We start from the raw sequence: 14,103 nt of genomic DNA on the forward strand, positions 1-14,103 counted from the left end.
GGAACAAGGACAAGGGTTTTACTCAAACCTGTTTGTGGTTCCCAAAAAAGAGGGAACTTTCAGGCCAATCTTGGATTTAAAGATCCTAAACAAATTCCTAAGAGTTCCATCGTTCAAAATGGAAACTATTCGGACAATCTTACCCATGATCCAAAAGGGTCAGTACATGACTACAGTGGATTTAAAGGATGCTTACCTTCACATACCAATTCACAAAGATCATTACCGGTATCTAAGGTTTGCCTTCTTAGACAGGCATTACCAGTTTGTAGCTCTTCCATTCGGATTGGCTACGGCTCCAAGAATCTTCACAAAGGTTCTGGGTGCCCTTCTGGCGGTACTAAGACCGCGAGGAATTTCGGTAGCTCCGTACCTAGACGACATTCTGATACAAGCTTCAAGCTTTCAAACTGCCAAGTCTCATACAGAGTTAGTTCTGGCATTTCTAAGGTCGCATGGATGGAAAGTGAACGAAAAGAAGAGTTCTCTCTTTCCTCTCACAAGAGTTCCATTCTTGGGGACTCTGATAGATTCTGTAGAAATGAAGATTTATCTGACAGAAGACAGATTAACAAAGCTTCTAAATGCATGCCGTGTCCTTCATTCCATTCAACTCCCGTCAGTAGCTCAATGCATGGAGGTGATCGGCTTAATGGTAGCAGCAATGGACATAGTACCCTTTGCACGTCTACATCTCAGACCGCTGCAATTGTGCATGCTGAGTCAGTGGAATGGGGATTACTCAGACTTGTCCCCTACTCTGAATCTGGATCAAGAGACCAGAAACTCTCTTCTATGGTGGCTTTCTCGGCCACATCTGTCCAGGGGGATGCCATTCAGCAGGCCGGACTGGACAATTGTAACAACAGACGCCAGCCTACTAGGTTGGGGCGCTGTCTGGAATTCTCTGAAGGCTCAGGGACAATGGAATCAGGAGGAAAGTCTCCTACCAATAAACATTCTGGAATTGAGAGCAGTTCTCAATGCCCTTCTGGCTTGGCCCCAGTTAAGAACTCGGGGGTTCATCAGGTTTCAGTCGGACAACATCACGACTGTAGCTTACATCAACCATCAAGGAGGGACAAGAAGCTCCCTAGCAATGATGGAAGTATCAAAGATAATTCGCTGGGCAGAGTCTCACTCTTGCCACCTGTCAGCAATCCACATCCCGGGAGTGGAGAACTGGGAGGCGGATTTCTTGAGTCGCCAGACTTTTCATCCGGGGGAGTGGGAACTTCATCCGGAGGTCTTTGCCCAAATACTTCGACGTTGGGGCAAACCAGAGATAGATCTCATGGCGTCTCGCCAGAACGCCAAACTTCCTCGCTACGGGTCCAGATCCAGGGATCCGGGAGCGGTTCTGATAGATGCTTTGACAGCACCTTGGAACTTCGGGATGGCTTATGTGTTTCCACCCTTTCCGCTGCTTCCTCGATTGATTGCCAAAATCAAACAGGAGAGAGCATCAGTGATTCTAATAGCGCCTGCGTGGCCACGCAGGACTTGGTATGCAGATCTAGTGGACATGTCATCCTGTCCGCCTTGGTCTCTACCTCTAAGACAGGACCTTCTGATACAGGGTCCATTCAAACATCAAAATCTAACTTCTCTGAAGCTGACTGCTTGGAAATTGAACGCTTGATTTTATCAAAACGTGGTTTTTCTGAGTCGGTTATTGATACCCTGATACAGGCTAGGAAGCCTGTTACCAGAAGAATTTACCATAAGATATGGCGTAAATACCTATACTGGTGCGAATCCAAAGGTTACTCCTGGAGTAAGGTTAGGATTCCTAGGATATTGTCCTTTCTACAAGAAGGTTTAGAAAAGGGTTTATCGGCTAGTTCATTAAAGGGACAGATCTCAGCTCTGTCCATCTTGTTGCACAGGCGTCTATCAGAAAATCCAGACGTCCAGGCCTTTTGTCAGGCTTTAGCTAGAATCAAGCCTGTGTTTAAAACTGTTGCTCCGCCATGGAGTTTAAACCTTGTTCTTAACGTTCTACAAGGAGTTCCGTTTGAACCCCTTCATTCCATTGATATAAAGTTGTTATCTTGGAAAGTGTTATTTTTAATGGCTATTTCTTCGGCTCGGAGAGTCTCTGAGTTATCAGCTTTACATTGTGATTCTCCTTATTTGATTTTTCATTCAGATAAGGTAGTTCTGCGTACTAAACCTGGGTTCTTACCTAAGGTAGTCACTAACAGGAACATCAATCAAGAGATCGTGGTTCCTTCTCTGTGCCCGAATCCTTCTTCAAAGAAGGAACGTCTTCTACACAATCTAGATGTAGTTCGTGCCCTCAAGTTCTACTTGCAGGCAACTAAGGATTTTCGACAAACGTCTTCCCTGTTTGTCGTGTACTCTGGTCAGAGGAGAGGTCATAAGGCTTCGGCTACCTCTCTTTCCTTCTGGCTTCGTAGCATAATTCGTTTAGCCTATGAGACTGCTGGACAGCAGCCTCCTGAAAGAATTACAGCTCATTCTACTAGAGCTGTGGCTTCCACTTGGGCCTTTAAGAATGAGGCCTCTGTTGAACAGATTTGCAAGGCTGCAACTTGGTCTTCGCTTCATACTTTTTCCAAATTTTACAAATTTGACACTTTTGCTTCTTCGGAGGCTATTTTTGGGAGAAAGGTTCTTCAGGCAGTGGTTCCTTCTGTATAATGAGCCTGCCTATCCCTCCCGTCATCCGTGTACTTTTGCTTTGGTATTGGTATCCCAGAAGTAATGATGACCCGTGGACTGATCACACATAACAGAAGAAAACATAATTTATGCTTACCTGATAAATTCCTTTCTTCTGTTGTGTGATCAGTCCACGGCCCGCCCTGTTTTTTAAGGCAGGTAGATATTTTTTAAATTATACTCCAGTCACCACTTCACCCTTGGTTTCTCCTTTCTCGTTGATTCTTGGTCGAATGACTGGGAGTGACGTAGAGGGGAGGAGCTATATGCAGCTCTGCTGGGTGAATCCTCTTGCATTTCCTGTTGGGGAGGAGTTATATCCCAGAAGTAATGATGACCCGTGGACTGATCACACAACAGAAGAAAGGAATTTATCAGGTAAGCATAAATTATGTTTTCTCACATTCTACTGATCTGTGCTGGAGAGGCTGTCGGTTACGCGTGCGGCAACGTGTTGCTGCTCGTTTACATAAACTACATATCTTTTGCTTTCACAATATTCTATAATAAGAGGTGTCCTACCTGAGACCTAAGTGAGATAAGGACACTTGATATATTTCTATAAATGAGTCACTGCTCAGTCTCACATTTACCATTTGCTGTAAAGCAGTTAATAGTCGCATAAGCTTATTCTGGTGATAACTTTGTTTGTTAAATGCCAGATGTGTAGTTAGTTTACCCAAAGCTTTTCACTGCTGTGATTATATAATAAACTGTTAATGATAATAAATGTCGTCTGATCATTAAACATTACAGCAGCAAATATGTTGTTGTGATTTACAGGGAAATTAAAGGGACATTATACTGTTCAAATTAGTCAAGAGTATGTAATTCTAGCAGTACTGACCCCAGATTTATCCCCTCCTTTTGTGAGGGTTAAAAAGTTTTTGGTTTAAATATTTTTTTCTCTCTCCTTTAAAGTAACAGTCAAGTCCAAAAAAAACCTTTCATGTTTCAAATAGGGCATGTAATTTTAAACAACTTTCCAATTTCCTTTTATCACCAATTTTGCTTTGTTCTTTTGGTATTCTTAGTTGAAAGCTAAACCTAGGAAGGCTCATGATAATTTCTAAGTTCTCTTATCACATGCTTTTTTATTTGCTTTTCACAACAGGGGAGAGCTAGTTCATGTAAACCATATAGATAACATTGTGATCATGCCCGTGGATTGTGGCAGACACTGCACTAATTGGCTAAAATGAAAGTCAATAGATGATAAATAAAATGTCATGTGATCAGGGGGCTGTCAGAAGATGCTTAGATACAAGGTAATCACAGAGGTAAAATGTGTATTAATATAACTGTGTTGGTTATGCAAAACTGGGGAATGGGTAATAAAGGGACTATTTATCTTTTAAAACAACAAAAATTCTGGTGTTGACTGTCCCTTTTTAAACATGGTCCTAATGATCCATTTTACCTTTTTTTTTAATTTAACATATAGCTCCTTTACCTTGATTTAGTCATTTGAAATAGATGCTTTTTCTTGTTGTATACCCACTTATGCTTAAAATGTCAGTACTACTTAAGGGGCAGTCTACATGATTTTTTATTTTATTGTTTAGAAAGATAGATAACGCTTTTAATGCCCATTCCGCACCTTTGCACAACCAACATTGTTATATTAATATACTTTATAGCCTCATCTGTTTCTAAGCCCTTAAAAGGCCGCCTCTTGCTAGTTTGTAAATAGAACTGAGATAAGGGGGCAGTCTGCAGAGGCGTAGATACAAGGTAATCACAGGTAAAAAGCATATCAATATAGCAGTGTAGGTTATGCAAAACCTGAGGAATTTGTGAAAAAAAAGGATTATCTATATTTTTAAACAAACATTTTAAAGTCGACTGTCCCTTTTAAGTATTAATTATGGAAAAGATACGTAAACAAGAAGGTTTAGTAAAAATTATGCCCCAGTGGGGGTGTGGACAGAGATGTATGAAGATCAAAATTTTGCAAGCATAAAGCATGAAAGCCCACGTTTAGCATCACAGGGACAGGCTTTGTGCAGTTATCAAGAAAAATGGGCTCTCCCTCTCAGTGGTGAGATGTCTCCCATAGACCTAATGACATCTCTCTGCTATGTTAAAGTCTGAAATGGAGGACGAAGTACACGGGGAGAACCTGGCGCATGTTTACACTTTTTAATATTGCTCCTAATACAAATCAAAATACGCTGCTTTTAGTGTGCTGTACCTTAAATTCGCTCTTATTTTCGTATGCATAGGGTTTTCCTTTCAGAGTGTTTTGAGTATTTTGATAAAAGCTTGTCACAGTGAGATCTGTAGGGCGGAAATGTTTAGAGAATTACACTGGGATTTGAGAGACAATTTCATACACGTCCATGAAACGCCTATGTTCAGCCCATTTTATAAAAAAACAATTACACTTTGTATTTTGTACTGAAGTACACATTTCTCTGTGTTTGTTTGCACACCCAGTGTTACATTATGGTTTATGCTGTACATAATAAATATGATTTATTCCTGTTTAAGTTAACTTATACATTTTATGTTTTGGATAAAATAAGATTTCTTTTACAAGATATGACGAGTCCACGGATATCGCCTTCTGGTCACCAGGAGGAGGTAAAGAGCTCCACAGCAGAGCTTCACAAATAGCTCCTCCCCTCCCCCCCAACCCAGTCATTCTCTTTGCCTGTGTTAGTGATAGGAAGAGGTAAAGTGAGGTGTTAGTTTAGAATTCTTCAATCAAGAGTTTTTTTTATTTTAAATAGTGCCAGTGTGTACTATTTTTTCTATAGAGCAGCTTCTGGAGTAATAGCCTCTTAGGCTGTGGGAACTAGTGGAGTTTTTAATTTCACTGCGCCTCCCTTACTTATGCTGTTTTCTATTTATGGCCTTAGAGAATGTGAACTAAGACTTTACTATCCTTGCAGGACCTCTAGAGGAAGAGTGGACCTCTTGACACTGGGGGATCATCATGCTGTTCCTCAGCATGGAGGTAAGTGCAGTCTTTCTCTCTGGGGCTTTTACAGCTGATCTCAGATTTGACTGTGCTATTCCTCTGTCTGTGAAGGGGCTCGGGTTAAGGGCTTTCCCTTCCTGCAGGTGTGGGTTTCATTTGTGAGAAAAATGGGACACTGACACATTTAGCTCTTCCAACTCTCTCTGACATATTCAAAGATTCAGTTAGAAGTGCTGGGAACGGTTTGCTATCCCACGATGGCAGTGTATGATATGGGCAATCGTTTATTGTGTGAACTGTAAAAGAGAGGGTTCACATTTTTAACGGGCTGACGCTGGGATGTTACACCGAAGTCGGATGGAGAATTGCAATTTTCTCTTGTCGGACGGTGTAAGGTGGCACTTTGTTTTTCTTTTTTTCCTGGGGGTTGTTTAATACGCCCACGAAGGGCGGAGTCTAATCCTTGCGCACTTCAGCAGCGCAGCTTGTCTGTTGGAGTTCCGACAGCGGTGGTTTTCATTACGGCTCCTAAGCCCGCTTGTACCGTTTTTGTGTGCTGGCAGCTGGTCCGTGGAGGTCAGGTAGGAGCCACAGCAGAGCTGCGGCGAGGTGTCTGTTGTTTCTAGGGATTAATAAGCATTCCTTTATGGACGTGCTATCCCAATGAGCGTGAACTTCAATTGTGCTCAAGCAATCGCGTTTACTCTGAGCTTGTAATACAAGCACTAAACCCGACACGCGCAAACACCCGCAATAAACCCCTTTTTCCTCTCGTGTTAGTACTCCACTTGTAATCTGGCCCTAGATGTTTATTGTGCCTTTAACTCCTTGAGTGCCAGCAAGGGCTGCAAAAACACTAGTTAGTTGTCAAAGGCACTGTTGCCCTCTGTCCCCTGTATAACTTATTGTAACCCTAAAGCAATGTTTCATTATCATGACTTTAGCATAGCAAGGGTTAATTCATACAAATAAGAAGTAAAACGCTGAGAATTAATAATAATAATAATAATATTTGTCTTTCTTTTTTATGACACAATGAGTCCATGGATCATCTTAATTACTAATGGGCTATTCATCTCCTGGTCAGCAGGAGGCGGGAAAGAGCACCACAGCAGAGCGGTTAAATAGCTCCTCCCTTCCCTCCCACCCCAGTCATTCTCTTTGCCTACGTTAGTGTTTGGAAGTAGTAAAGTGAGGTGTTAGATAAGATTCTTCAATCAAGAGTTTATTATTTTTAAAATAGTACAGGATTGTGCTGCTTTGTCCTAGGGTTTAGCCGTAGTCCATATCAGTCTCTTCAGTAGAGCAGTGGTGAATTTAGATCAATGGGAACTTGTGGGACATAATTCTCACTGCACCTCCTATATACTGATGCTGCCCTATTTTCTATAGTCTAAGGTGGATTTACTCAGACTTTTATTTCTCCACTGGTCGATGTGAGGAATAGGACCTCTCAAGCCTGTGAGCTGCCTTGCTGTCAGGCAGATGTAAGGGAAATGCAACTTTTTTTATTCTGGGGCCAAGTCAAACTCGGAGACACATTTCTTTAAACAATAGAACATATAAGGCTCATGAGGATGGGGCTCTTTATGTTTGGGACTTCAGGCTCTCCTAGTCTGGAGAGGAATGTGACAGCCATATTTGCAGGCACTGGGGCTGGGAGTAAAGCTTTTTATTTTTTGCTCAGGTGGTTATGTCTCCCGACGGCTTAAATTAGTGAACATGCCGATCGGGAGATTAGATGCATACAGTAATGCCCACTATGAGCGGTCCTAACGGGTTGCACGCTTTTTTAATTGCGCAGTACTTAGACATATCTTCCGTTACAGAGACGGCAGAATAGTGCGTCACTAGAACCGCATGGTTTTTATAGTTTAAGCAAGCGCTTCTAGTACTATCCGTTAGCGGTATCTTGTTACTAAGGTCCGTATTGTTCCTGCTCTACATAGAAGGGGACATTGACTTCTGTTTAGCGTTCAGGTAGGCGCCTCAGCAGGGTTGCTGAGGTGCAAAGGTGTCTGAAACTATTTAAATTGATTTAAATTGACTTATTTTTATATCTGACATAGCTGGGTAAAAAAAGTTACTGGTTTAAATTTAAAGGCACTGTAACGTTTTTCTGAACAAAAGTTGTTTATTCATTTTTGAGTTTAGTTATTTATTAATTTACTCTTAGTGACCAGCATGCCTTGCAGGAAGTCACTTGCTCGTTATGTTTTGATGCAAATGTGAAATCACCTATCCCTTTCTGTCCCTCATGTATCGAGAGGACTTTATCTTATAGGGAAAAGATTTTTTCTGAGCAAAACTTTTCAAAAGCGGATGCTATTCAAGAGTCTGACGAGGTTCAAGGTATGTCGCAGTTTTCTCCCCAAGCATCCCAAATTTTACCGCCCGCACAAGCAGTGGCCTGCACTTCTGCTCTAGCTCCCGCTGGAGTTACCTTAAAAGACATAGCTTCTCTCATGTCTTCTATAATTTCTGATGCATTGTCTGCTTTTCCAATGTTGCAGGGCAAACGTAAGAGGAAAGCCAGACATTCAGTAAGCGAGGTTTCTGACTCAATTGTTGCAATTTCGGAGGTGTCCTCCCAAAGAGGAGGGTACTGCTGTAGCATCTGAAGGGGAAATTTCAGATTCAGAGAGTTTATTGCCTCTGACGGACACTAAGGTTGTATCTTTTAGGTTTAAAATAGAACACCTCCGTCTGTTACTTAGAGAGGTTTTAGTTCCTTTGGATGACAGTTACTCCACGGTAGTGGTTGTCCCTAAGAAGTCTAGTAAACTGGACAGATATTTCGAGGTTCCTTCCTACACAGACGTATTTCCAGTCCCACAACGACATCATTGCTAAGGAGTGGGAGAGACCGGGCATACCTTTTTCTCCCTCTCCTATTTTTAAGAAGATGTTTCCCATAGCCGACTATCAAAGAGGCTTGGCAAACGGTACCTACGGTGGAAGGGGTCGTTTCCACCTTAGCTAAGAGAACTACTATTCCCATAGAGGATAGTTGTGCTTTCAAAGATCCTATGGACAAAAAGTTAGAGGGTTTACTCAAAAAGATATATGTACACCAGGGCCTGCAATGGCATCCAGCTGTGTGCATTGCTACCGTCACTAGTGCGGCTGCATATTGTTTTGATGCACTGTCTGAGGCTCTCAGGACAGAAACTTCTTTGGATGAGATCCAGAATAGGAGAAAGGCTCTTAAACTAGCTAATGCCTTTATTACAGACGCTTCCCTTCAGGTTATCAAGCTGGGAGCTAAGATTTGGGGTTCTCTATTCTAGGTCGCAGAGCCTTATGGTTAAAATCTTGGTCTGCGGACATGTTCTCTAAGTCTAAACTTCTGGCTATTACTTACAAGGGGAGGACCTTGTTTGGACCTGGCCTAACGGAAACAAACAAAGGATGACAGAGTAATTTTCGTTCCTTTCGCAATTTCAAGAGAAATTCTTCCTCTTCCTCCTCTAAGCAGGAACAATCTAAACCTGCATGGAGACCCAACCAATCTTGGAATAAGGGAAAACAATCCAAGACAGCATGAAGGGAATGCCCCCGATCCGGGACTGGATCTGGTAGGGGGCAGACTTTCCTTCGCTCAGGCTTGGGTGCGGGATGTTCAGGATCACTGGGCAATAGAAATAATGTCCCAAGGATACAAACTAGAGTTCAAAAGTTTTCCTCCCAGAGGCAGGTTTCTGCTTTCAAGATTATCTGCAAACCAGACAAAGAGAGAGGCGTTCTTACACTGCGTAGGAGATCTCTCCGCCCTGGGAGTGATTGTTCCCGTTCCAGTACAGGAACAGGGTCTTTATTCCAATCTGTTCGTGGTTCCCAAGAAGGAGGGAACCTTCAGACCAATTGTAGACCTCCAAAAGTCTAAACAAATTTCTCAGGATACCGTCCTTCAAGATGGAAACTATTCGTTCCATTCTTCCCTTGATCCAGGAGGGTCAATTTATGACAGCAGTAGATTTAAAGGACGCGTACCTACATGTTCCTATTCACAGGGATCATCACAAGTTCCTAAGGTTTGCCTACCTGGACAAACACTTCCAGTTCGTGGCCCTTCCTTTCGGTCTTGCCACAGCTCCCAGAATTTTCACAAAGGTTCTGGGATCGCTGTTGGCGATGCTTCGGTCAAGGGGCATTGCAGTAGTGCCCTATCTGGACGACATCCTAGTCCAGGCACCATCCTTTCAACAAGCAAGATCCCACACCAACATGGTCTTATTCTTCCTGCGAACTCACGGGTGGAAGGTAAATTTGGAAAAGAGTTCCTTAGTTCCAAATACAAGGGTAACTTTCTTAGGAACCATAATAGATTCCCTGTCTATGAAGATTTTTCTGACATAAGTCAGGAAATCAAAGATTATCGATACTTGCCTAGTCCTTCAGTCCACTTCTCGATCGTCAGTGGCTCACTGTATGGAGGTAATTGGGCTGATGGTGGCGTCAATGGACATCATCCAGTTTGCTCGGTTCCACCTCAGACCTCTGCAGTTGAGCATGCTCAGACAATGGAACGGAGATTATGCAGACTTGTCTACTCGAATATCTCTGGAGCAGGAGACAAGGGATTCTCTTCAATGGTGGTTGTCTCTGGATCATCTCTCCCAGGGAACCTGCTTTTGCAGGCCATCCTGGGTGATTTTGACAACAGACACCAGCCTTCTAGGATGGAGAACAGTCTTGGGCTCCCTAAAAGCTCAGGGAGTTTGGACTCTGTCAGAGTCTGTTCTCCCTATAAACATTCTAGAACTGAGAGCGATCTTCAATGCCCTTCTGGCCTGGCCACAATTAGCCTCGGTCCAGTTTATCAGGTTCCAGTCGGACTACATAACTTCAGTGGCTTAAATCAATCATCAGGGAGGAACGAGGAGTTCCTTAGCGATGACAGAGGTAACCAAAATAATCCAGTGGGCTGAAGCCCATTCTTGTTGCCTTTCGGCGATCCACATCCCAGGAGTGGACAACTGGTTGGCGGATTTCCTGAGCAGGCAGACCTTTCATCCGGGATAGTGGAAACTCCATCTGGAAGTGTTCTCTAACCTGATTCTCAAGTGGGGTCAGCTGGAATTGGATCTCATGGCATCCTGACAGAATGCCAAGCTTCTGAGATACGTGTCGAGGTCCAGGGACCCCCAGGCGTAGCTGATAGATGCTCTGGCGGTCCCTTGGACCTTCAGTCTAGCATACCCATTTCCTCCGTTTGCTATTCTTCCTCGGGTCATTGCTCAAATCAAACAGGAGAGGGCATCGGTGATCCTCGTAGCTCTGGCTTGGCCTCGCAGGATTTGGTATACAGATTTGGTGGAGATGGCATCTCTGCCCCCTTTGAGACTCCCATTGAGGAAGGACCTTCTAATTCAGGGGCCCTTTCTTCACCCAAATCTAGTTTCTCTGAAGCTGACTGCTTGGAGATTGAATGCTTAATTTTATCCAAGCGGGGGTTTTCTGACTCGGTCATAGAGACCATGATTCAGGCTCGTAAGCCTGTAACTAGAAGGATTTACCATAAGATTTGGCGTAAATATTTCTGTTGGTGCGAATCCAAGGGCTACTCACGGAGTAGAGTTAGGATTCCTAGAATTTTGTCTTTTCTCCAAGAGCGTTTGGAGAAGGGATTATCGACAAGTTCCTTAAAGAGTCAGATCTCGGCTTTGTCTATTTTGTTACACAAATGTCTGGCGGATGTTCCAGATGTACTATCATTTTGTCAGGTCTTGGTCAGGATCAGGCCTGTCTTCAAACCAGTTACTCCTCCATGGAGTCTTAATTTGGTTCTCAAAGTTCTTCAAGGGGCTCCGTTTGAGCCCATGCATTCCTTAGATATTAAGTTGTTATCTTGGAAAATGTTATTTCTTGTTGCTATTTCTTCTGCTCGGAGAGTGTCTGAACTCTCTGCATTGCAGTATGAATCTCCTTATCTTATTTTTCATCCGTATAAGGTAGTTTTACGTACTAAGTTAGGATTTCTTCCTAAGGTTGTTTCTGATCGGAACATTAATCAGGAGATTGTTGTTCCTTCGTTGTGTCATAATCCTTCTTCTCAGAAGGAACGACTTCTGCATAATTTGGACGTGGTCCGTGCTCTGAAATTTTACCTGCAGGCGACTAAGGATTTTGGTCAGTCTTCTGCCTTGTGATTTTTTTTGGGTAAACGTAAGGGACAGAAAGCTACGGCTACTTCTCTTTCTTTTTGGCTGAAGAGTATCATACGTTTTGCATATGAGACTGCTGGACAGCAGCCTCCCGAGAGAGTTACGGCTCATTCCACGAGGGCTGTTGCTTCCTCATGGGCATTCAAAAATGAAGCTTCTGTGGAACAGATTTGCAAGGCTGCAACTTGGTCCTCTCTTCACACTTTTTCAAAGTTTTAAAAATTTGACACTTTTACCTCGTCTGAGGCCTCTTTTGGGAGAAAGGTTCTTCAAGCAGTGTTGCCATCCGTTTAGGTTCCCTGTCTTGTCCCTCCTGTATCATTTGTGTACTCTAGCTACAAGGTCTTCTGGTGCTGACAAGGTTATAAAGTGATGTAGTCATGTTTAGAAGCTACAAGGTCTTCTGGTGCTGACAGGGTTACAAAGTGATGCAGTTGCTCATGTTTAGATGCTGCAAGGTCTTCTGGTGCTGACAGGGTTACAAAGTGATGCAGTTGCTCATGTTTAGATGCTGCAAGGTGTTCTGGTGCTGACAGGGTTACAAAGTGATGTAGTTGCTCATGTTTAGACACTACAAGGTCTTTTGGTGCTGACAGGGTTACAAAGTGATGTAGCTGTTCAACATTTTACATAGATGGTATTATACATGGAAAAATTGACAGATTATTTACGCAGAAATCCAAAATGCTGGCAATTCAGACTTTTAGACAGCAGAATCGCCCATGTGGTGGTGGTGCCCCCAAATTCAGTCTTAAACAACTGGGGGAACTCTCTCTAGATCACATTGACAGCTCTGGGCAAATTCTAAATGGTCACCCGGTGAGCAGAATCTTCAGCTGACACAGCCACAGCACATCTGACGGCTTCGGCGGCGGACACCCGATCACAAGGAATCAACAGGCTGCAGCACCCGCAGCTTTCTTGCCCTCCCCGGTAAGAAAACCTGGCATCCGTGAATCGCCACAGTGGAGAAAAACTTACCTAAGGAGCAGCGACCACACGGATCCTCCCTGCATTCTCTCCGCATCTTGTTAGAGAAGTCCCGGCCGCCATCTTTGCTCCACGTGGGCTAACGTAGCTCATACTGAAAAGGGATCCTAATACAAACGTGCTGCAAAACAAGTAAAATGAATTGTAGTTGAGAGTGGTGCTACTAAAAGCTAAAAAGTATTAAAAACTAGGATATGAAATAAATATGTTACCTACTGATTTTATGTATATATTTTATACAAAAAAACAAGTAAGTCCGGGTCAGTACTCACCCCATATCTATACCGGCTCAGTGGGGATAAGAGTAAAGAAGGGACAATTATAAAAAAAAAAGCCTTGGTTCCATATACTGACACCCCATATAAACAGCGCTTCTCTAATACCGCGCACGCCACTGGGAAACAAGGTCAGAAATTTAGAAGGCCATCTAGGGGCAACCTAACTAGCCTCAATATCGCACCATACTAAAATCCACTGAGATTGGAGTGAGCCACACGTTTATATCACCCACCGGTCAATAAATCACAGACCTAACACATACGTGATGCCTTGTGAAAGGCAGTCAAAGACTGACAAACTGATCTCTAATAAAACACTGAGTCACTACCTTAAACCTGCAACAACCCCTGCTATAAATTCCCCAGGAGAGATGTCGATCCCCACAGCACCTTCAATAGATCAGACACAACCTCTGGACCATAGTAATAATTCATACCTATCTAAAAATGACATTTTACATTTATCCTCAAAAGAGGACATTAAGGAGGTGTTGCAGGAAATGAGATCTCTTTTCGAGGACCACCGCAAAGACATAAGTGTATTAGATCAGAGGATGGTGGCACTGGAAGAAAAACAGACAACTACTGACAGACAACTCCAACAAGCCTCATCTATCACACAGTTACATGACCATAAGATCAACAGTCTCGCTGACAAGCTTGAAGACTTAGAAAATAGATGCAGACGCAATAATCTGCGAATAAGAGGTGTCTCTGAATCAGTCTCTCCCTCTGCTATTGAGGGATACCTGCAAGCTTTGTTTAAAATTATTAGGGAAGACCCTTCTGCAGATGACATCCCTATTGAAAGGGCGCACAGGGCTCTGAGACCGAGACCTCCACCCAAAGCCCCTCCCAGGGACATCATAATTAAATTTTTACGATTCAAAGACAAAGAAGAACTCGTTAAACATGCAAGATTAAAACAAATCTTCTCTGACCTCTCCCAAACAACGCTCCTAAAAAGAAATGAACTAAGTCCCATCACCACCATCCTCAGGAAAAATATAGATAGGGATTTTCTGTATCACTGATCATGACAAGCAACAATAAA

Source organism: Bombina bombina, chromosome 6, assembly GCF_027579735.1.
Source record: "Bombina bombina isolate aBomBom1 chromosome 6, aBomBom1.pri, whole genome shotgun sequence".
NCBI classification, from domain to species: Eukaryota; Metazoa; Chordata; class Amphibia; order Anura; family Bombinatoridae; genus Bombina; species Bombina bombina.